Source organism: Metopolophium dirhodum, chromosome 6 (assembly GCF_019925205.1).
Source record: "Metopolophium dirhodum isolate CAU chromosome 6, ASM1992520v1, whole genome shotgun sequence".
Taxonomy (NCBI): domain Eukaryota; kingdom Metazoa; phylum Arthropoda; class Insecta; order Hemiptera; family Aphididae; genus Metopolophium; species Metopolophium dirhodum.
Window position 1 is genome coordinate 18,591,884 of NC_083565.1, and position 26,087 is coordinate 18,617,970.

Sequence of the window (26,087 nt, forward strand, 5' to 3'; positions counted from 1 at the left end):
GATATTGCCAAAATTTCCAGTATCACAGAATGAAGTACATTCAATGCTGTTAACAATGGATATCAAAACACACACAGGTGAACCGTTTATATTATCAAACGATTCTGATAAAAATATAATTATATTTTCTTGCAAAACAAACATTGATTTTTTATGCAAAAGTGAAACAATCTATCTTGATGGGACATTCGATTATTGTCCGACATTATTCACTCGACTTTTTACTTTACATGGATATTCTAATAATAATTACGTTCCTCTTGTCTTTGCGCTGTTACCAAATAAAACAAAACAAACGTATACACATTTTTTAAATATTTTGGTACTTGAATGTCAAAATATTGGTCTAATATTAAAACCTACAACAGTTATATGCGATTTTGAAGAATCAATTCATATCGCATTAAGAGAAGTTTGAAATAATGTTAATATTTTTGGATGTCGTTTTCACTTAACCCAGTCTTGGTACAGGAAAATACAAAACTTAGGACTATGTAAAGCGTATAAAAATAATAAAACCCCCGAAGGTGAATGGTTGAATAATATTTTTGGATTAATATTTTTAAATCCTAATGAAGTGGGCTCATGTTTTGTAGATGACTTTATGTCAACAATACCACACGATATAAAATTTCAAATGTTTGCTGACTATTGTTTACATATAACTCCGCGAATAACTTATCAAACATGTCAACGGTCGAAACAAATTCAAGCTGCTTTGGACCAGTATAATAATAAATTGATTTTAAAAACTTCATTCATTGCATTAGTTGCATGCAAATACAAAAAACGTGTAAGTATTAAAACAGCGAAGTATAACAGCAATTAATATTATGTACCTACATAAGTTTATTTTTTTCCAACTATAAATTATTATTTAGAGATTATTCCACCTTAAATTAACTGCGAAACATAAAATGATATCAAAATGCAACATAGGTAAATTAGTTTTTTTTTTTAAATTTTACATATAATTATTTTAACTGACGAACTTTTTTTGTATTCATTTGTTTTTTTTTTTAATTTTACATATAATTATTATAATTGGTCAACTTTTTTGTCGATTTTAATTTTGGTGCAAATTACAATTTCTATTTCTTACTACCTGAGGGTGGTGCAAATTACTTACCCTTATTTTGGTGCAAATTACAAACGCACTTAAAAAAAAATGGTGCAAATTACACATGTTTTATATATTTTGGGTCAATTTTGGTGCAAATTGACTACAGCCACCTTTTTGCTACTTCAATATCTACTCCAATATGTCATGATAAATAAAAATTAAATAATGTTGTAAATAAAATTATAATGTATATATAATGCATATTTATTATCATAGATTATAAATACTAGTAGTTATATAATCATTCATAGCAATGATATTAATATGTTCAATATTCACCAAAAAAATATAATTGTTTTATTTAGAACAAAATTGTACGGTAAAATTCACTTTAGTCAGTAAATACCAAATCAAATATGCAAAAGTACAAAACATTTATATTGTTTACACTTTACAATTTACACAGTCACATATAGTTTAACACTTTAATCGTTATGGGTATAAAAAAAATACGTATTGTGTACTCACAGGTGCGTAAGTTTCAATTCAAGGAGGTTATGTTATAAAATTAAAACACAAAAATATTATTTACGGTAATTTTATTTTGCAAAATTAATTCCACATACTGTAGTAATTTTGTGTACAATCAAAATTAATTACTTTAATAACAATATTATCATTAAATATACTTTTTAATATTTTAAGTATTTTAGTGGCAGGACCGGCCCTAGGTTAGGTCAACTGGGACATTTGTCCTGGGCCCTGCGTGAATTTTAGGGCCTCGTGCTTACGTCATGAAAACTAGGTGGTAGATAATAATATGTAGTAAAATTGAAAAAAAAATAATTCATAGAGTTTAAGTTATAATATATTTTGGAGAGAAATAGTATTTATTGTATTTTGTACAAATTCATATTGCATAATAATATTTATAAATAGCTTGAAGGCTTTACGTTTTCAACTTTCTAGTATTTTAAATGCTTTAGAAGAAGTTTCCAAGACAGCTAATGATTTAATGACCCGAAGTGATGCTGTTTCACTATCATATGAAATCGTTAACTATGAATTTATATTAAATCTTGTGATTTGGTATGATATTTTAACGAACATTTTACGAAGTAAATATTGTGAGGAAAAACACACAAGATCATAACATATGTATATAAATACTTCTGTAAAAATGGTACAAAGTCTTATACAGTTTTTGCATCAGTATAGAGAAAATGGGTTTAATTTTGCGAATATTAAAAGGAAATTCAATCATGAAAATGTTGACGAACCTGTGTTGGATAATGAAGATCGTTTTCGTAATTCTTTTTTCATTATTCTTGATCATGTGATACAGTCGATTGAGAAACGATTTAAACAGTTAACCTATTCTGACATTTTTTGGTTTTTATATCGTATTGGAAAGTTTATAACAATAGAAAATGATGATTTAATAAAATACCTACTGTAAAGATTTGAAAATAATTTTAACAGATAAAGATGTAGATGGATTAGATTTATCACGCAAGCACTTTCAATCTCTAAAAAAGAAATTTACTTAATTTATAACCTTGAGATATTTTCAGTTTTTAATAATAATGTTATTTGATTATTTATACAAGTATGCTAGAATTACACATCGCTCCAATTAGAATTGTTCTTCATACCTATATATTAGTTTTTTTTTCATTGAATTCAAATTTAACACATCCATTACTCATTAGAACAGAGATTCCCAACCAGGGTTCCGCGGCACCCTAGGGTGCCCCGAAATTATTTGAAATATTTTTTTAGAAAAAACAATTTCATTAAAAATATAGCATTGTGAGTAATAAAACGGACTATAATAATATAAAACCTATCGTGTTTCATATATTTTGTAGAAATATTACGATGTTCGATCTATTTTAATGTTCATATACCAGTTTCATTGCTACCGCTTCGATGTCTTGTGCTTTTATCTTATCTTAATTTTAGTAAAACATGTATCGACAATAGTAATTTAATAATATAGGTATACTAACAATTTCAGTACAATGGGATTTACTTGGTATGGAAATGAAAATTGTCCTCAACAAAAATGCATTGTATGTGGAGTGAAATTATCCAATGCAGCTATGGTTCCAAGTAAATTGAAGCGTCATTTATTAAAAAAACATCATCATTTAGCTAATAAAAATATTGACTACTTCAAAAAACTATTAAGTTCACAAATATATTATAATTTTAAATTAATATTGTAAATTAAATAATAAATAAAAATAAATAATAATTAAAAATAAAAATAAATACAATGTAATTTGTTTATAAATTGTAATATGTATATAGTATGCACCTACACCTTACTACTTTTGATTATAATTATACACTAATAAATAGAACCGAAGTATTCTATAGTATAGACTATAGAGCATAGGGTGCCTCCGGATTTTTAGAAAATGTCCAAGGGTGCTACGAGTCAAAAAAGGTTGGGAACCTCTGCATTAGAACAACATACTTGATAACTATAATGTAAGTCCATACGTATTAATAATAATAAAAAAAGTATGTACTATGATGACGAAACTTTATTAATACATAATTATATAATTATATCTTTTCAATAAAATGATATTTTTAGTATATCTAACAAGGATTATTATTATAGATAAATATATTTAATAGAAACCATATCAGTGTGAAAGACAAAGCTAAACTAATAGTAAGTATAATTAGAATCCCAAACCGGTGTTTCGTAAACCAATTTCGGTTTCAGTCTCGGATACGATTTCGTATCCGGTCCCGTATTAAAATAACCATTAGCTTTTCCGACCCTTAAACAATATTGACCTGGAGAGCATGAACCTAAAAAATAAAACAGTTTTTTTTAAACCAGTTTTCTATATTAGATACACAATTATAGAACCAATATTATCAATACTTTAGCAATATTTTAATTAAATAAAAAATATTATATTGTATCAGATTTATGGATTGTAACTTGTAGTCTAATAATTATTACCATCAGAAGCATATACGCTCATAAAATCAGCCACACTACCTGAAATAATATGCATTAGCTTTGGGTAGGTATTTATTGTTACTTTATTAAGCGAAACTTTGTTTTATTTAGATGAATATAGTAATAACTATTATATATGAATTAGGTATAAACATTTTACAATTTGAAAATTCATTTTATGAAAAACAATATTTTCAATCATCATAGAACATTGACAACAATTAGGTACTTACCGGATGTCTCAACATTATCCACCCCTGAACAATTATAAACAATTTATACAACATGAATACAATATATTATAAAATAATATTTTATGGTGTATCTATTATTTTCCTGGAAAAATTACCTATTAAAAATAGTTATTTGATGTCAATTAACACTGATGAAAAAATCTAAATGTTGCTATATTATCATATAACGATACATTTTTTATGATATCATAATTGTGTATTTTAAATTTGAATAATTTATATAATAATCTTAGTTGCACAGTGTTAATTATTGTAATTGAAATTAGAATATTATCAGTGAGTTAGTAGGTCACTATGTTTCAAACTTTTTTGATGTATTAAAAATGTGTGCTTTTCTGTATGAAATGCCATGCATAAACGATCATTTTAAAAGCTCATAATGTTTTAAAATTAAGATTAAGATTCACTATGTTCCAAAGTTGTCTCGAAAGTTTTATGCTTATATCATGTGGAACACCAAAAAAGTGATTATACAAGTATGAAAACGATAAATAAACGACAACATGCCTAGTAGAAAATACTTAAAGAATATCTGGCTATCTCAAACAAACTTCTCTAGCCTGGTATAGAAAATAGGCCAATACGTTTAAGCAAAAAGTAAAAGACAATTCTTCAACTATTTTCAAACTAGATACAATATTTCATCATAACTTCATGACTGAAGAGGAAGGAACTGAAGGCATGTAGACATCCACTAAACATCGATCATCTTAGAACTGCTGCCGAGACGGATAAGACCGAGAACAATAGTTGCACGGCAGTATCTACTCGATATCTAAATGAATGATAGCAATCTAATACTCTGAAAATTATGAAATGTGTACTTACCGGTGAACTTGGAAGTTATCTCTATTGATTCGGCTTTACACCCACAAAAAAAAGTGCTTTCAACATTGGGACGGTCTTCGGAAAGTAACTTCAAAAAGCCCGACAATTCAACTATAACTAATCGGCGTGCACTGAGCTAGGTCCAACGGCTAACACCGTAAATGAATCTTGGGCACAGGAACCGAGGTTAACGGTGAACCAATGAACCAGAAAACGATATATTACAAAATTGAAAATAGGATCCGAAAAAACTATTGCGCACATCACGAATATGAAGACTAAATATCTACTGGAACAGTATCAGTCTTTGGGGTAGATTTAGAGTCAACCAGTCTTCAATGAATGCTAATTTCTACTGATTACTTAGGTAGTATACTAACTTAAATGGTCCACTTTCTGTTTCCAATCTTTTTCATCGGTATAATGCCCTAAATTAAAATAATTACATATTTTGTTATTGTAAAAGCTATCGACTTCAGCTGATTGTAAAGAATGTTAAAGAAAGGTAAGGGATGAGTGTATGGCACTTATATTATAATGTATAACAGATTTTTAAAAAAAAAGTTTTAAAAATAGATCAATTTATAACATTATATTAATAAAATTCGTCAAAATCATGAAAATCCCATGATAGTATTTTAAGTTCTGAGTGGAGCGATTAATTTATTGGTTAAGTTATGTATTGGTGTATTATATTACAATTTTAACTTAAGATAAAAAAATAAAAATAAAATGGCTACATAAAAAATGCTAATGTTTTTAATTTAAACATTTTCTAAACTGTTTACAAACAATAGAAAATGCAAGTACAAAAGATGTATAAAAGATTTAAAAAAAAAAAATTTGAAAAAAAGGCCATTTTGTAATATAGGTTTATACCAAAAACTAATTGTGTATTTACGCTCAGATTTTTTTACATTACTACTATAACAACCTATGAATAACTTTCTATACAATTTTCAAGTTTGTCGACCGAGCAAAAATGTTTTCTCGTCAATAATTTTTAAAAACTAATAAAATTCGAAGTTTTTTTATGCCTTTATAATGAGCTAAGTCAAAATATTTTGAAAATTATAAGTTAGATAAAGAATTAAAATTTTCCTTGTAAATTTTATGTGTATAATATTAAAGTTATACAAAAAAAAATTGATTTTTTCCCAACCGAGTTTTAATTATTTTACTATTGTTTCAACACTTCACAATTTCGGACATTTATCTAAGTAAATAAAATCATAACTTAAACGTCTTCAACAGTTATGAATAATAATTAATAATAGGTAATCAATTATTATCTGGGTTTTTAAGTGGGTCTATAGTGGATAGTTAATGATTTTTTTTTAACTCAGTTAAGTTACGTTTATATGCACCAATACCAAAAAGTTAAAAAATAAAGTTAATTTAACTCTAGGTTAACTCAATTAAGTTAAAAGTTAATACACACTTTTTGTTAACTTTTTATTAAGTTAAAAAAAAGTTAATTTGTTTATACAACGCTAGCGTACTTAAATTTTTGCCAACCCAAAAACAAAATTATAGGATATAGTGTTAATACTCCATACAGTATTTCCATATAAGTTAGATTCGAAGGATATTGTGTACTATCACACTGCAGTTTGTGCCATTTCATCTCGTTTGGACGCACACTGCAGCCTGTAGATGCAAGATAAAGCGTTCAACATTCCATATACCTATCACAATAATATATAATTGCAATACATACTATATTATATAGTATATTGGTACGTAAGTGGAAGACCAATTAAGACACGGTTATCGTATAACATAAAAAATTCCACCATATGAATCCAAAACTTTCTGATTTAGCATTCTCGACGATTTGATATATTCATTTTAGTTCCATATTATGTTCTTCAAACCGCAAATTGTTATAAGCGTGCACATCGTATAGAAAATTCAAATGAAACAGTTCATGCTAAACACACGCTTGCACTTTCAATCTCTAAGAAAAAAAAGTTTACCGGAAATTTACTCCATTTATAGCCTTGAGATATTTTCAATTTTTATAATAATGTTATTTGATTATTTATAAAAGTATGCTAGAATAACACACCTCTCCGATTAGAATCGTTCTTCATATCTATGTACAATGTTTTCCCATTGAATTCAAATTTAACACATCCATTACTCATTAGAATAACCATGTCGACTACTATAATGTAAGTCAGTAGGTATTAATAATAATAAAAAAAGTATATACTATGATGACGATACTTTATTGATACATAATTTTACGATATAGAACAATAAAATTATGTTTTTTCAAATAAAACGATGTTTTTGGTATATCTAACAAGGGTTATTATTATAGATAAATATATGTAATTCTGTTATTCAGTAAACCAATAAGACGATCGATCTTCACTATATGAAGGAAATCTTTTATTAATATACATAATACATAATACACAATTGGTAACAATTAAACATACGTACTTATATAAAGGAAAATCGATTTTTTTATAATTATTAGTTAGTTTAAGTTTGTATAATATATAATTTACTGACACATATTATAATAACACATACATGAATATTTAACCTACCCAATAATTATGAGTAGATTGGACATACAGCTATTATATATTAATGTTATATAATAACATGTTGCTGTAACGACTGTATAACAGTGTCACCACTGTTACATATATATAATATAAATCATAACAGTATGATAGACAAAGGTAAATTACTAGTCAGTATATGTAGGTTTCGGTAGTTTGGGAACCAATTTCGGTCCCGTATTATAATAACCATTCGCTTCTCCGACCCATATACAATACTGACCTGGGGAGCATGAACCTAAAAAATAAAAACAGTTTGTTAAAACCAGATTTTTATATTAGATACAATTATAGAACCAATATTATCACTACTTTAGCAATATTTTAATTAAATAAAAAATATTATATGTATTGTAACTTGCAGTCTAATAATTATTACCATCAGAAGCATATACACCCATAAAAGCAGCCACATGATCTGAAATAATATGCATTCATTCAGGTAGGTATTTATTGTTATTTTATTAAGTGAAACTTAGTTTTATTTAGATGAATATAGTAATAAATATTATATATGAATTAGGTATAAACATTTTACAATTTAAAAATTCATTTTATGAAAAACAATATTTTCAATCATCATAGAAACTTAACAACAATTAGGTACTTTCTAGAGGTCTTACTATTTTTAATCTCTGAAAAATTATAAACAATTTATACAACATGAATACAATATATTATTAAATAATATTTTATGGTGTATCTATTATTTTCCTGGAAAAATTACCTTTTAAAAATAGTTATTTGATGTCAATTAGTACTGATGAAAAAATCTAAATGTTGCTATATTATCATATAACGATACATTTTTTATGATATTATAATTGTGTATTTTAAATTTGAATAATTTATATGATTATCTTAGTTGCACAGTGTTCAATATTGTAATTGAAATTAGAATATTATCAGTGAGTTAGTAGTGATCTACAACCATAAGGATTATAATTTTCATAAAAAAATATTATTGAAATTGTAAGTATGTTCCAAACTTTTTTGATGTATTAAAAAATATGTGTGTGAGCTTTTCTGTATCAAATTCCACGCATTAACGATCATTTTCAAAGCTCTTAATGTTGTAAAATTAAGATTAAGATTCACTATATTGCAAAGTCGTCTCGAAGGTTTTATGCTTATATCATGTGAAACAGCAAAAAAGTGATTATATAAGTATGAAAACGATAAATAAACGACAACATGCCTAGTAGAAAATACTTAAAGAATATATGGCTATCTCAAACAAACTTCTCTAGCCTGGTATAGAAAATAGGCCAATACGTTTAAGCAAAAAGTAAAAGACAATTCTTCAACTATTTTCAAACTAGATACAATATTTCATCATAACTTCATGACTGAAGAGGAAGGAACTGAAGGCATGTAGACATCCACTAAACATCGATCATCTTAGAACTGCTGCCGAGACGGATAAGACCGAGAACAATAGTTGCACGGCAGTATCTACTCGATATCTAAATGAATGATAGCAATCTAATACTCTGAAAATTATGAAATGTGTACTTACCGGTGAACTTGGAAGTTATCTCTATTGATTCGGCTTTACACCCACAAAAAAAAGTGCTTTCAACATTGGGACGGTCTTCGGAAAGTAACTTCAAAAAGCCCGACAATTCAACTATAACTAATCGGCGTGCACTGAGCTAGGTCCAACGGCTAACACCGTAAATGAATCTTGGGCACAGGAACCGAGGTTAACGGTGAACCAATGAACCAGAAAACGATATATTACAAAATTGAAAATAGGATCCGAAAAAACTATTGCGCACATCACGAATATGAAGACTAAATATCTACTGGAACAGTATCAGTCTTTGGGGTAGATTTAGAGTCAACCAGTCTTCAATGAATGCTAATTTCTACTGATTACTTAGGTAGTATACTAACTTAAATGGTCCACTTTCTGTTTCCAATCTTTTTCATCGGTATAATGCCCTAAATTAAAATAATTACATATTTTGTTATTGTAAAAGCTATCGACTTCAGCTGATTGTAAAGAATGTTAAAGAAAGGTAAGGGATGAGTGTATGGCACTTATATTATAATGTATAACAGATTTTTAAAAAAAAAGTTTTAAAAATAGATCAATTTATAACATTATATTAATAAAATTCGTCAAAATCATGAAAATCCCATGATAGTATTTTAAGTTCTGAGTGGAGCGATTAATTTATTGGTTAAGTTATGTATTGGTGTATTATATTACAATTTTAACTTAAGATAAAAAAATAAAAATAAAATGGCTACATAAAAAATGCTAATGTTTTTAATTTAAACATTTTCTAAACTGTTTACAAACAATAGAAAATGCAAGTACAAAAGATGTATAAAAGATTTAAAAAAAAAAAATTTGAAAAAAAGGCCATTTTGTAATATAGGTTTATACCAAAAACTAATTGTGTATTTACGCTCAGATTTTTTTACATTACTACTATAACAACCTATGAATAACTTTCTATACAATTTTCAAGTTTGTCGACCGAGCAAAAATGTTTTCTCGTCAATAATTTTTAAAAACTAATAAAATTCGAAGTTTTTTTATGCCTTTATAATGAGCTAAGTCAAAATATTTTGAAAATTATAAGTTAGATAAAGAATTAAAATTTTCCTTGTAAATTTTATGTGTATAATATTAAAGTTATACAAAAAAAAATTGATTTTTTCCCAACCGAGTTTTAATTATTTTACTATTGTTTCAACACTTCACAATTTCGGACATTTATCTAAGTAAATAAAATCATAACTTAAACGTCTTCAACAGTTATGAATAATAATTAATAATAGGTAATCAATTATTATCTGGGTTTTTAAGTGGGTCTATAGTGGATAGTTAATGATTTTTTTTTAACTCAGTTAAGTTACGTTTATATGCACCAATACCAAAAAGTTAAAAAATAAAGTTAATTTAACTCTAGGTTAACTCAATTAAGTTAAAAGTTAATACACACTTTTTGTTAACTTTTTATTAAGTTAAAAAAAAGTTAATTTGTTTATACAACGCTAGCGTACTTAAATTTTTGCCAACCCAAAAACAAAATTATAGGATATAGTGTTAATACTCCATACAGTATTTCCATATAAGTTAGATTCGAAGGATATTGTGTACTATCACACTGCAGTTTGTGCCATTTCATCTCGTTTGGACGCACACTGCAGCCTGTAGATGCAAGATAAAGCGTTCAACATTCCATATACCTATCACAATAATATATAATTGCAATACATACTATATTATATAGTATATTGGTACGTAAGTGGAAGACCAATTAAGACACGGTTATCGTATAACATAAAAAATTCCACCATATGAATCCAAAACTTTCTGATTTAGCATTCTCGACGATTTGATATATTCATTTTAGTTCCATATTATGTTCTTCAAACCGCAAATTGTTATAAGCGTGCACATCGTATAGAAAATTCAAATGAAACAGTTCATGCTAAACACACGCTTGCACTTTCAATCTCTAAGAAAAAAAAGTTTACCGGAAATTTACTCCATTTATAGCCTTGAGATATTTTCAATTTTTATAATAATGTTATTTGATTATTTATAAAAGTATGCTAGAATAACACACCTCTCCGATTAGAATCGTTCTTCATATCTATGTACAATGTTTTCCCATTGAATTCAAATTTAACACATCCATTACTCATTAGAATAACCATGTCGACTACTATAATGTAAGTCAGTAGGTATTAATAATAATAAAAAAAGTATATACTATGATGACGATACTTTATTGATACATAATTTTACGATATAGAACAATAAAATTATGTTTTTTCAAATAAAACGATGTTTTTGGTATATCTAACAAGGGTTATTATTATAGATAAATATATGTAATTCTGTTATTCAGTAAACCAATAAGACGATCGATCTTCACTATATGAAGGAAATCTTTTATTAATATACATAATACATAATACACAATTGGTAACAATTAAACATACGTACTTATATAAAGGAAAATCGATTTTTTTATAATTATTAGTTAGTTTAAGTTTGTATAATATATAATTTACTGACACATATTATAATAACACATACATGAATATTTAACCTACCCAATAATTATGAGTAGATTGGACATACAGCTATTATATATTAATGTTATATAATAACATGTTGCTGTAACGACTGTATAACAGTGTCACCACTGTTACATATATATAATATAAATCATAACAGTATGATAGACAAAGGTAAATTACTAGTCAGTATATGTAGGTTTCGGTAGTTTGGGAACCAATTTCGGTCCCGTATTATAATAACCATTCGCTTCTCCGACCCATATACAATACTGACCTGGGGAGCATGAACCTAAAAAATAAAAACAGTTTGTTAAAACCAGATTTTTATATTAGATACAATTATAGAACCAATATTATCACTACTTTAGCAATATTTTAATTAAATAAAAAATATTATATGTATTGTAACTTGCAGTCTAATAATTATTACCATCAGAAGCATATACACCCATAAAAGCAGCCACATGATCTGAAATAATATGCATTCATTCAGGTAGGTATTTATTGTTATTTTATTAAGTGAAACTTAGTTTTATTTAGATGAATATAGTAATAAATATTATATATGAATTAGGTATAAACATTTTACAATTTAAAAATTCATTTTATGAAAAACAATATTTTCAATCATCATAGAAACTTAACAACAATTAGGTACTTTCTAGAGGTCTTACTATTTTTAATCTCTGAAAAATTATAAACAATTTATACAACATGAATACAATATATTATTAAATAATATTTTATGGTGTATCTATTATTTTCCTGGAAAAATTACCTTTTAAAAATAGTTATTTGATGTCAATTAGTACTGATGAAAAAATCTAAATGTTGCTATATTATCATATAACGATACATTTTTTATGATATTATAATTGTGTATTTTAAATTTGAATAATTTATATGATTATCTTAGTTGCACAGTGTTCAATATTGTAATTGAAATTAGAATATTATCAGTGAGTTAGTAGTGATCTACAACCATAAGGATTATAATTTTCATAAAAAAATATTATTGAAATTGTAAGTATGTTCCAAACTTTTTTGATGTATTAAAAAATATGTGTGTGAGCTTTTCTGTATCAAATTCCACGCATTAACGATCATTTTCAAAGCTCTTAATGTTGTAAAATTAAGATTAAGATTCACTATATTGCAAAGTCGTCTCGAAGGTTTTATGCTTATATCATGTGAAACAGCAAAAAAGTGATTATATAAGTATGAAAACGATAAATAAACGACAACATGCCTAGTAGAAAATACTTAAAGAATATATGGCTATCTCAAACAAACTTCTCTAGCCTGGTATAGAAAATAGGCCAATACGTTTAAGCAAAAAGTAAAAGACAATTCTTCAACTATTTTCAAACTAGATACAATATTTCATCATAACTTCATGACTGAAGAGGAAGGAACTGAAGGCATGTAGACATCCACTAAACATCGATCATCTTAGAACTGCTGCCGAGACGGATAAGACCGAGAACAATAGTTGCACGGCAGTATCTACTCGATATCTAAATGAATGATAGCAATCTAATACTCTGAAAATTATGAAATGTGTACTTACCGGTGAACTTGGAAGTTATCTCTATTGATTCGGCTTTACACCCACAAAAAAAAGTGCTTTCAACATTGGGACGGTCTTCGGAAAGTAACTTCAAAAAGCCCGACAATTCAACTATAACTAATCGGCGTGCACTGAGCTAGGTCCAACGGCTAACACCGTAAATGAATCTTGGGCACAGGAACCGAGGTTAACGGTGAACCAATGAACCAGAAAACGATATATTACAAAATTGAAAATAGGATCCGAAAAAACTATTGCGCACATCACGAATATGAAGACTAAATATCTACTGGAACAGTATCAGTCTTTGGGGTAGATTTAGAGTCAACCAGTCTTCAATGAATGCTAATTTCTACTGATTACTTAGGTAGTATACTAACTTAAATGGTCCACTTTCTGTTTCCAATCTTTTTCATCGGTATAATGCCCTAAATTAAAATAATTACATATTTTGTTATTGTAAAAGCTATCGACTTCAGCTGATTGTAAAGAATGTTAAAGAAAGGTAAGGGATGAGTGTATGGCACTTATATTATAATGTATAACAGATTTTTAAAAAAAAAGTTTTAAAAATAGATCAATTTATAACATTATATTAATAAAATTCGTCAAAATCATGAAAATCCCATGATAGTATTTTAAGTTCTGAGTGGAGCGATTAATTTATTGGTTAAGTTATGTATTGGTGTATTATATTACAATTTTAACTTAAGATAAAAAAATAAAAATAAAATGGCTACATAAAAAATGCTAATGTTTTTAATTTAAACATTTTCTAAACTGTTTACAAACAATAGAAAATGCAAGTACAAAAGATGTATAAAAGATTTAAAAAAAAAAAATTTGAAAAAAAGGCCATTTTGTAATATAGGTTTATACCAAAAACTAATTGTGTATTTACGCTCAGATTTTTTTACATTACTACTATAACAACCTATGAATAACTTTCTATACAATTTTCAAGTTTGTCAACCGAGCTATATACGAGTTCTCGTCAATAATTTAAAAAAACTAATAAAATTCGAAATTTTTTTATGCCTTTATAATGAACTAAATCAAAATATTTTGAAAATTATAAGGTGGATAAAGAATTAAAATTTTCCTTGAAAATGTTGTGTGTATAATATTATAGTTATCCAAAAATAATCGATTTTTTTCCAACCGAGTTTTAATTATTTTACTATTGTTTTGAGTTTTTGACACTTCACAATTTCGGACATTTATCTAAGTAAATAAAATCATAACTTAAACGTCTTAAACAGTTATGAATAATAATTAATAATAGGTAATCAATTATTTTCCGCGATTTTAAGTGGGTCTAAATATTTTATTATGTGGTTAAATTACAAAAGATAAATGTAACTCTTAGGCTGGGCAAGTTAATGATTTTTTTTAACTCGGTTAAGTTACGTTAATATGCACCAATAACAAAAAGTTAAAAGTTAAAATTTCATTTAACTATAGGTTAACTCAGTTAAGTTAAAAGTTTATTCACACTTTTTGTTAACTTTTTATTAAGTTAAAAAAAGTTAATTTGTTTATACAACGCTAGCGTACTTAATTCTTTTCCAACCCAAAACAAAATTATAGGATATAGTGTAATACTCTATACAGTATTTCCATATAAGTTTGATTCGACATTCAAATGATATACATTTTTAACTTTAAACAATTTACGATACATATTTTTTGACATGAAAACGAAATAGACAGAAATGGTGAAATATTATAAAATTAAAAACAAAATTAATTTACTTAATTTACTTCTTAAAATGAAAAATTAACTCGTTGATTTCACGTTAATTAAGAAAGAAATGTAGTAAGTTAACAGTTAAGTTCATGAAAAGCCATAAGTAACTGGTTAAGTTAAAAAGCTAAAATTAAATTAACTTTTTAACTTAACATTAACTTTATAACTTGTTAATGCCCAGCCTTGCGTAATATTATGTATACATATCATACACTTCATGACGTGTTTCTCGCATTGTGCTGAAATCTTTGGTTTTTAATTATTCAAAGAATTATATTTATATTTATAAGAAGGTATAATTTAGGTATAAACAGTGAATGACATTCTATCAACAATTGTTTTGATATCCAATTTGAAATCTAAATTAAAAACTTGCCATTAGGTTTTTGTTTCATTAAACCACTTTCAACCATTTGTTCTGTAATGATATTTAAAAAAAAAACGAACATTAATTATAATATTTACAAAATTGTCAACTAACTGATATAGATATTATATATAAATATTATGAATTTAATGTTATACCAATATGAAATTAAACGAGTACATATAAAAGTTAAATTAGACATAAGTAGGTACATTATTATAGCTATGTTACAGACTTACTTACAGTAAATAGTTATTATTATATTTCATAACTCACGTCAATAAGTATCCAGTTATAAATATTAATTTATTTAAGCACATAGTATTAAGTTTATTATAACAAACAATAAAATAATTGATCTAACCGTATATAAAAAATGTTAACATGTTTACTGAAGTGTTAGAGCCTTTTTTATTGATATCCAACTGACATTCTTAGTCACTGTATCACATTAAGATTAAAGTGAAACACACTGTATATAAACATGTGTAGGAAATAATAGATGTTGTATCGTAAAATATGTATAATAATCATACTTACGGACACAATTATCTTGAGCTTGATTTAAAATAATATTAATGATTAGTAAAAAAGTATGTTATATTTCAATAAATATGATGTTTTGAAATGGTTTACTTTGAAGAGGACTTAACACCCCGATTTCAAATGTGATATAACTCAGATACGTACGTTTGTGTTCAGCAGAATCAATTTTATGATGTTAGTTTTAATATAAAATTGAATATACCTGAGTTATTTAATTTAAATACAACACTAATATCTAGGGTAATTTATACGAGTTTATTGATTTATCGATATTCCAATATTAAAGCAATAGTTATGAGCATTTTTTCATTATAATATTTTTCATGATGATAAATTTATAACTAATTCAAACATTTGTAATGAACGAGATGGTAATATAATATTGTTCTGAACCTTTGTATGTTGTATATTAAAATATTATAAGTATTATTTGGATACAATATTTTTATTGAGGTTATCACGTAAGGATAAACCCATCCACCGCCAGGACAAAAACCCGGGTTTGACCGTTTTACGCATAAACTAACAAAATTATTAAAATCATGAGATTAATGAAAATAAAATATTAAAAAGTCAAAATCAAATAAGTCCTCTGTGAGTCTAATTGAAAAAAAAACAGATTTATGATATATGTATTATCTCAAGAGATATCGCAATGAGTAAATCCTCGGGGGACATCCTGTATTTTTATCCGAAATAGTTAATGTTTACTAAAATAATTTCATTTTTCAAAAATGATCAGTGTTGGAGCCGATAATTATTATACATCGGCCGACACACACAGACACGCACTCTCTCGTGTATAACTCCGTAATACCTGCTATGTATGTTTGTATAATATTTTTCTAGTAAATTATTTATTTTTTATTTTTAACAGTTATTTTATGAATTTTGTGACATTTATGTATTTTCTTCCTAAAATTCTCCATAGTCATTAATCTATGATCCATCGTATAAAGTAAAAAGAATATATAAATATAAGTACTCACGTCCAGCCCATATTATTTTACTAATACAACCAAGTATAAAAATAACAGTTAACATATCAATATTTCTGACCATATTTGTATCAATAATATTAACAGCGTTGAATACAATTGAAAGAATCATATAAAATCTTGTCTGGCTTTAGTATTTAAAGGGTTATTGAGCAAATACAAAACAAACCAAGTGTTTTCATAAATAATTGAATAAACAACCTACTCTAGAAAACTGTAGTGAATAATATTTGATTTTCGTGTATGCATATTATGTTCTATATTCACTAAATAATTTTATGTTCATTTAGGACAAAGTGTACGGGAAAATTCGTTTTTAGACACTAACAAACTCTCAAAAATTCATGTGATGTGTCGCTTTAATTGTTATGGGTAAAGATCGGATTCCCGTGCAATTGTATCTTTTTATGGCTTGTTCTAAATTCAATAGAAACAAGCTAGAAATCCAAATCAAGAGATGCAGATTAATTGGAAGAAAGTTTTATGTTGCACAAAATTGCACGTTTTTGGGTTTTTGCACAAAATTGCACGTTTCGGGTTTTTTTTATAAAAATGTACTTTTGTACAAATATTTTTGTATTTTTGTATTATTTTTATCGGTGCTATATTATGTTGTTATATAAAGTATTGGACAAGGAAGTATAAAAATAACAGTTAACATATCAATATTTCTGACCATATTTGTATCAATAATATTAACAGCGTTGAATACAATTGAAAGAATAATATAAAATGTTGTCTAGTATTAGAGTATTTAAATTGTGATTAAGTAAATCCAAAAAAACAAGTGTTTCCATAAATAATTGAATAAGCCACCTCTCTTGAAAACAAACTTTTTATAACTTTGATACTTTAGAGTTAAATCATACCAACGATAACCACAATTTTTGATTGTAGTTTGAACAATTGGTAATATGTTAGATACCTACGTAATTCTTATTTTACAATACCCATAACGCTATTAGACCACATGTGTTTATGTGAGTTGGCACTGGCTACTATGCATTTTTTTCCTAAAATTTTGTTATAAAATCATATTTTTTTTTTATTAAATACAAAACACATTTTACAAATTAAAATAAATCAACACTCCTATACATTTAAATTCGTATACTTCGAGAGATATTTTGAGTTGAATTCACTCTTATATTAAAAATATAATTAGTGTAAATCGAATTCCACTGCATGTTTAATTTGCTATGTTATGCATAAAGAGGACAAAACTACATTCAAAAACCTCATTAGTTTACAATTACATAGTACTATGGTAGGTGCAATGCAAAAATTCTTTATTGATTAAGAAGTACCTATTTGTTTTTAATGAACTTGTCTTGTAAAATATTATCACATAGTAAAAATAACTGGTTAGAACATATTGACAAAATTCGTCAATATCACGAAAATGCCCTAGATAATATTTTAAGTTCTGAGCGGAGCGATACTCTTTTTGAGCTGTTTACGGACGTTGTCAGTTTTTCAATTTTTTAAGTTATTTTTTCTATAAATATCAATAAAATTTTATTTGCCGCGTAAAAAAGCGTGAAAATTTAATATAAGGCTCCTGGTATATCATTCTAATAGTAGTTAAAAAATATTAAAAATACATAGGCACTTTTTTTTTTTTATAAGCATTTAAAGTTCAAATTTTGACAACATTTATCAAATTTATAATTTATAAATTATTTTGTGGTTAAAAATGTATAAAATGTTTAACTTTTATGGCTAAGGATTGAAAATTTAAAACAAGGCTCTACGTAAATAGGTTATATATAAATTACTTTATTCACAATAATATCATCAATTATACTTGGTAAAATCATAGGCTGACTGACCGTTTTCGCTCAGAATCGTTTTTCGAATATTATATCATTGAATTCAAATTTAACACCATCCATTACAGTGACCCACTTGTAACCTACTGTACAGCAGAGGGACATCCACATATCCACCTTTTTTTTCAAATGTAAGACCTGATTGTAATCCATTATGACATAGGTAATGGGATAATATTATAATAATAATATACTTTAAAGTATTTGTTAACCAATGGTGACAGAGATTTCTTAAGCTTTCACGGGCACGGCAGTACCTACATATTGTATTCGTTCAAGAACCTTTTCGCAGAACTACATTTTTCGTGAATACCTATATAATTCATATTTTACAATACTCATAAGGCCATAACGCTTTAATGTTTATGTGAGTTGGCACTTGCTACTATGAATTTTTTTCGCACATTTTTGTTATAAAAATCATATTAATTTTTGTATTGAATACAAAAAATATTATACACGTTAAAATATAACAACAACACTCCTATACATTTAAGTGAGTGCGTCTTATATTTTAAGTTGAATTCACTCTAATATTAAAAATATCAGTGTAAAACAAATTCTACTCCATGTATAATTTGCTATTTTATGCATAATAAGAGAACGAAACTACATTCAAAAACCTTATTAGTTTACAATTACTTAGTTCTATCGTACAAAAATTATTTATTGATTAAGAATTACCTATTTATTTTGAATGCAATTGTCTAGTAAAATATTATCACATAGTATAAATATTAAATAATATATAATTGAAATTCACGAATATCAATATATATTTGGTAACACGATTGAGAACGCTCTATATTTTATTATTTTTCCAACGTTGCCAAATTTAACCGAATGATAATTTATTTTAGTACGATAATCTGTTGACATTAGAACATCCAGTACTAAAATATCTTACTTAAAATTCTAATTTGAAACTCAAGAAGAAAAAATATTGGTATATTGATAACAATATTGATGAATAGCAGAGTCAAGTTATTAAGGATAATAATATGTCTATGATCTATGGTAATAGGTTAAGTAGATCTGGAAGCTTACATGATTTGAATATACAAGTAATTACCTACGATAATTTGTAAAAATGATTTAAGCATAATGAATTATATATCTAATATTACATATACCTAGTTTATAAAATCATATTTGGGGGACGGAGTGGCCGAGCGGACTAAGGCGTCAGTTGCGACGCACACCGGCGCTGGTTCGATACCTCGGTCGCGGGTGGCATTTTTCTTCGGGCAAGTCACGGTGTCTGGAGAACAAGTGCCGCCATCCCCCACCCGGGCATGGCAGATACCTACGGGTGCCCAAATCAAAAATTCTGCCAAAACAAACACACACGTGTAAACAAATCTACAGTAACCTCATCTACAGTACCACAGGCTAATGACCTAGTAGTTGAAACATTAACCCTAAAAAAAAATCATATTTAAGGTTTATTATCCTTGGTATGAACATTAAAATAAATCACAAACTACTTTTTAACATTTTGATTAAAATGCATCAATATTTTAATGAGAATCACCCACCAAATGAGGAGGATTTTCATTTGAAAAATTGAAGTTAATCATTTATCTTTCTTACTAGTTGTTATATTTATTATTTTTTTTATTATTTTATTTAGAAACAACATTTATAAAAGTTTGCTCATAAATATTTTATAATGTAACGTAGTAGGTAGAATTTTATAAAGATTTTTCTGTTATAATCTAAGATTTTAAAATGTAATACAAGATTCCTCATATGATTGTCTACCTTCTTCAAAAAATAATGTCTACCGGAAAGTCAAATTCAATTTTTATGAGCTTTTGGAGTTTAAATTTTTACAGTATTGGATATTCACTCGATTTCTCATGTAGTGATTTTCTTCTTTTTTTGTAATTGAAACACGTAGAACTGTATAAACTTGAAAATTACACCATATGTTTTTTTATGTAGAATAAGTGTAAATAGTAACTAAGACGTATTAACTAATGTCCTCTGATGCTGAGTTGTATTTGATATTTTGATACAAATAAATATAAATAAAAATAAAAATAAATAATATAATAAACTAATAACTATAATATTATAGCTTAGTTTTACAACCAGGGAATGGAACCTTTTGAATTTATCGGTATCGGTTCCATTATCGGTTCTCCAAAACAAAATAACGGTTCCGGTTCTGTTCTAGTTCTTTGATGAATGATGAAAAAAATAAAGGTACCGGTTCCGGTTCCAGATAATTTGATTCCAGAAATCTGTAAATCATAAAATTATATTATTATATATTTATTATATAAATCATATCAGCAAGCCTAGGCATAAACGAGTTAAAAAGTTAAAGTTAAGTTGATTTAACTTTTTAACTTAATTTTTAACTTAACTTATTTTAATTATTGATATAAACTTAATAAATAACGAGTTACTTTTAATCAAATTCAATTTGATGATATATTCCTATTATATAAATATTTATTAGAATAGGAAATTAGAAACATAGTTAAATGTATCTATTTTTCCATTTGCCAGAATTCTTCAAGAAAAATAACTTAATTATACATATAGCAATAGCCATTTAGATGTATCGTATATATAAAGATTTACCATACCATACTGCGGCAGACGGGCATGTTGTTATAATAATTAATAAATACTAATAAGTAATAACTAATAAATAATATGATATTATATTATTATATTGACATAGATACAAATGTACAATTCTCAAGAACATAATATTATTAAATATTTTCACCATAAATAAGTTATTTTTAAATTAAATCCAATTAGGTTATGCACATATATTGGCTATTTCCTGTGTTCAATAATATTTATGATTTTTATTATTTTAAACCATATTACCTAATGGGTATTTATATAGATTTAAAAAAAAAATAATAATAAGTTAATTGAAAATGTTCATATAACTTTTAACTTAACTGAGTTTAAAAAAAATAGGTAAACTGTTAACTTTAAACTTTTTGAAATGTTTTCTATCAATTTAACTTAACTCAGTTAAAAATTATTATTAACTTGCCTAGGCTTGCATATCAGTGTGATAAACAAAGGTAAATTACAAGTATATAATAAATATTTTGATGTATTATTTAAATGTCGCTTAATCACGCATCGTCCTTGAGAGATTCGCAATATTGACATGGGCCTAATTCAGCTAAAAAATTAAAACAATTTGACTTAAATCAGTTAATTTTTACATTGGATATAGAACCAATATTATAAAAACTTTAGGAATATTTTAATTAAATAGGTAAAAAATATTATATTATGTATCAGATTTATGTATTGTAAGGTGCAGTTTAATAATTATTACGGGGGGACGTATTGGCGAGTGGACTAAGGTGTCGGTTGTGACGCATACCGGCGGTGGTACAAACCTCGGTTCACGGACGGCATTTTTCTTCGGGAAGTCATGGTGTCCAGAGAGAAGTGCGGCTATCCCCCACCCAGGCATTGCAGATACCCATCAAATCTGCCAAAAACTACACACACGTGCTTACAAATTAATTGTACCTTCCCCTACAAACAAACAAAACACAAAAACAGCTGATGACCATAGTTGCCGGGCTTAATGATCAATAAAAAAAAAAATAATAATAAAAAAAAATATTATTACGATTTTTAGAATGTTTTTCGAAATAATTAGCCACATGATCTGAAATAATATACATTACATTCGGGTAGGTATTTATTGTTACTTTATTAGTGAAACTTTTTTTTACTTAGATGAATATGGTAATAAATATTATACATGATCTAAATATGAAGCGGACAAATATAACAGTCCGACTTGTTACTTTTGTCAAAAACAATACATTCAATTTTGGACCTGTAATATTTTAGATAATATTGAATTTGTTTATCTATTTATAAAAAATGAATATGTCCGGACGTATAATTTTAAATAATAAAAATTTTTAATTTTAAATCACACTAAATAATATAATATCTTCAATTAGCATAAAATATCATTAAACACGGGTTTTATTTGACTAAAAATTTAATGAAAAAGGCTGCTTTATTATTTTTTACATTCAATAAAAAATTGCAATATTTTCATATTTTTTACTTTTTTACTGCAATTATATAAACAAATTGAATTTTTATATCAAAAAAAAAAATAGTCTTACGTACATTTTAACTATTTATATAATAAATAAATTAGAGTTTATATTAAATTTACAACTTTTAATATATCCATCAAAACCTTATATGATGTCCACGGTATTTTATATAGTAGGTATAATCTTACTCTAGTAAATTATTTTATTTTTATTTTTTAACAGTAATTTTATGAATTTTTGTGACAATTATAATATATTTTCTTCCTATAATTCTCTATAAATATTAATCTGTAATATTTCATGTAAAGTAAAAAAAATATATAAATAAAAGTACTCACGTTCAGCCCATATTAAATTACTCATACAACCGAATATAAAATAATAGTTAGCATATTAATATTTCTGACCATATTTTTATCAATAATATTACAAGCATTGAATACAATTGAAAGATTAATATAAAATATTGTCTAGTTAAAGTATTTAAAGTGTGATTAAGCAAATACAAAACAAAACAAGTATTTCCATAAACAATTAAACAAACTACCTACTCTAGAATAGTAGTAGTGAATAATGTTTGATTTTTGTGTAGGCATTTTATGTTCAATATTCACTAAATAAATACATTTTATTTTTTTCATTTGCAACGAAAATTATGGGTATAATTCGTCTTTAGACACTACCAACTTTATAAAGTCATCATGTTATTTATCGCTTTAATCGTTATGGGCATCAAACTTAATGTATAGGTGTAATAATTTTTAACATTTGGTTCAAACAACAAAAGAAAAATATAAAAAGCACTTACAATTTGCCGCGTAAAATGTGATAAATGTGCACCGGAGTGAATCACTAGGTGGGGCCACAATAAGGTTCTAGTTAACGATATTATGTCGGTGGAAATTCATGAATTCCATTTCATCATAATATTTTGTTCAGAAATTAAATAATTCATTGATGTAACTCGTTAAAAAATATTGACAACATTTGTCAAAATCACGAAAATTCCCTGTATAATATTTAAAGTTCTGGGCAGAGCGGTTAATGTATTGATTTTTGAATGGTGTGAATTTTTTTGCGTATGATTCTGCCATCATTTTCTGGGACAGAAAAAATGCATCTATTTTCTACTTTTTTTTTTTATTGGTAGGAAAATGAAAATATTTGGTACTTGAAGGAAGGGGGGGGGGGGTCAAAAGTCAAATGTGGACAGTATAACTAGTTAACAAGTTAAAATTTAAGTTATATGAGTTATTTTTTTATAACTTTCATAAACTTTTAACTTTTTATAACTTTTTCAAATGTAAGACCTGATTGTAACCCATTATGACATAGGTATTGGGATAATATAATAATAATAATAATATACTATAAAGAATTTGTTAACCAATGGTGACAGAGATTTCTTAAGCTTTCACGGGCACGGCAGTACCTACATATTGTATTCGTTCAAGAACCTTTTCGCAGAACTACATTTTTCGTGTATACCTATATAATTCATATTTTACAATACTCATAAGGCCATAACGCTTTAAGACCACATGTTTATGTGAGTTGGCACTTGCTACTATGAATTTTTTTCGCACATTTTTGTTATAAAAATCATATTAATTTTTGTATTGAATACAAAAAATATTATACACGTTAAAATATAACAACAACACTCCTATACATTTAAATGAGTGCGTCTTATATTTTAGTAACGAATTACTAAAAAAAATGATAAAAATGAAAAAAATGAAAACAATTTGACGATATAAAAAAAAAAAAAAAAATATATAAATATATTATTACGAAAATTATCAATATAAAGAGTTTAAAAAAAAAACGTATAATTATGAAAATTATAATATTTGATGTATTGATATATGTATAACATATAATATTATATTAACAATATGGTATGTATAAAACAATCATTTTTAACTACGCCAATGATTTATAAACATTTAACAACCCCTTAAAATGCATGATAATTTTGATTTAGTACCTACCTTTTTTTTTTAGCCCAAATGCATTTCGACTAAAATAAGTGCGATTCGACCGTACCCATTCTGGAATAACCAGACCAAAAAACTAAACCAGATCAATTAGCAACTAGGCAACAACTTTCAGATGGGATAATCCTAATCAATTAAAAGTACGAAACCACTTTAAGTCGTTTAAGAATCGGAGACACCAGGCTAACTCATGGATATCCCATATAAAAAGACAAACCTCCCAGCTACGAAGCTTGTGGCTCACTTGCTAACATATCCTGACGGAATGCCATCTATAAGAACGGGAGCGAATGGAGCTCAACTTGACCAAAACTAGCGACGCAACCCTCGGACCCAACCCAGATCAGAACAAGAAAATTCTGAAATTTCTAAAATTAACTAGTCTAGTCGACGAAATTTAATGTTTTTGTCAAACTAAGAATATACCTAATGTATAATAATAGTGTAAATAGTAATTAAAACATGTTAACTAATGGCCTCCGCTGCCGGGTTGTATTTGAAATCAATATAAATGAATAAAAATTAAAAATAAATAATATAAAAAGTTATAAGTTATAACTATATAAAAGCTTAGTGTTACAACATGTAATGTACGTTATCTATCTTTTGAAACACAATTGTACGGACAAATGTGTTTAGTCTGTAGGTATCAACTCTTATAATCGTATGTGGTTTATTGCATTAATCGGGGGTCTCGAAATATATGTATAATATAGGTATAGACTGTATTCGTTATACACAATAAATTAATACCTACGTAGGTACGTTAACAGTTGGTTCAAACTACAAATGAAAAGTTTAACAAACATTTATAGGTTTCCATGAAAAAGAGTTAAATGTGCACAGGAATGAATTACTTTGCGGGGCCCCTAAAAGGTTAACCATGTTATGTCCGTGGAAGCTTATATAATTTTAGTGTACCTACCTAGTTATTTATTTTTATTTTTATTATATTTATAATTATAACTAACTATTATAATAACTTTTCCTTAGGTATTGTAAAATGTTTAGAGCGCAATTGGTATATTATTATTACTACTCCAATACGCCATGATAAATTAAAATAGGGGATCGCTGTAAATAAAATTATAATGTATATAATTCGTATATATTATCATAGATGACCTATAAATACTAGTATAGTTATAATATGATCGCAATGATATTATGTTCAATATAATTTAC

At 26.5% G+C, this 26,087-nt stretch overlaps 1 long non-coding RNA gene across 2 annotated transcripts; it reads left to right on the forward strand.

The window, feature by feature from the left end:
- Positions 1-653: 653 nt before the first annotated feature.
- Positions 654-25,234, forward strand: LOC132946176 (uncharacterized). Of its 2 annotated transcripts, none has more exons than XR_009664677.1 (3): positions 654-793; positions 884-939; positions 24,910-25,234. It is a non-coding gene; the product is annotated as an uncharacterized LOC132946176 (long non-coding RNA). The 2 variants fall into 2 exon arrangements; XR_009664678.1 differs by lacking the exon at positions 24,910-25,234 and adding an exon at positions 3,084-3,195.
- Positions 25,235-26,087: the final 853 nt, after the last annotated feature.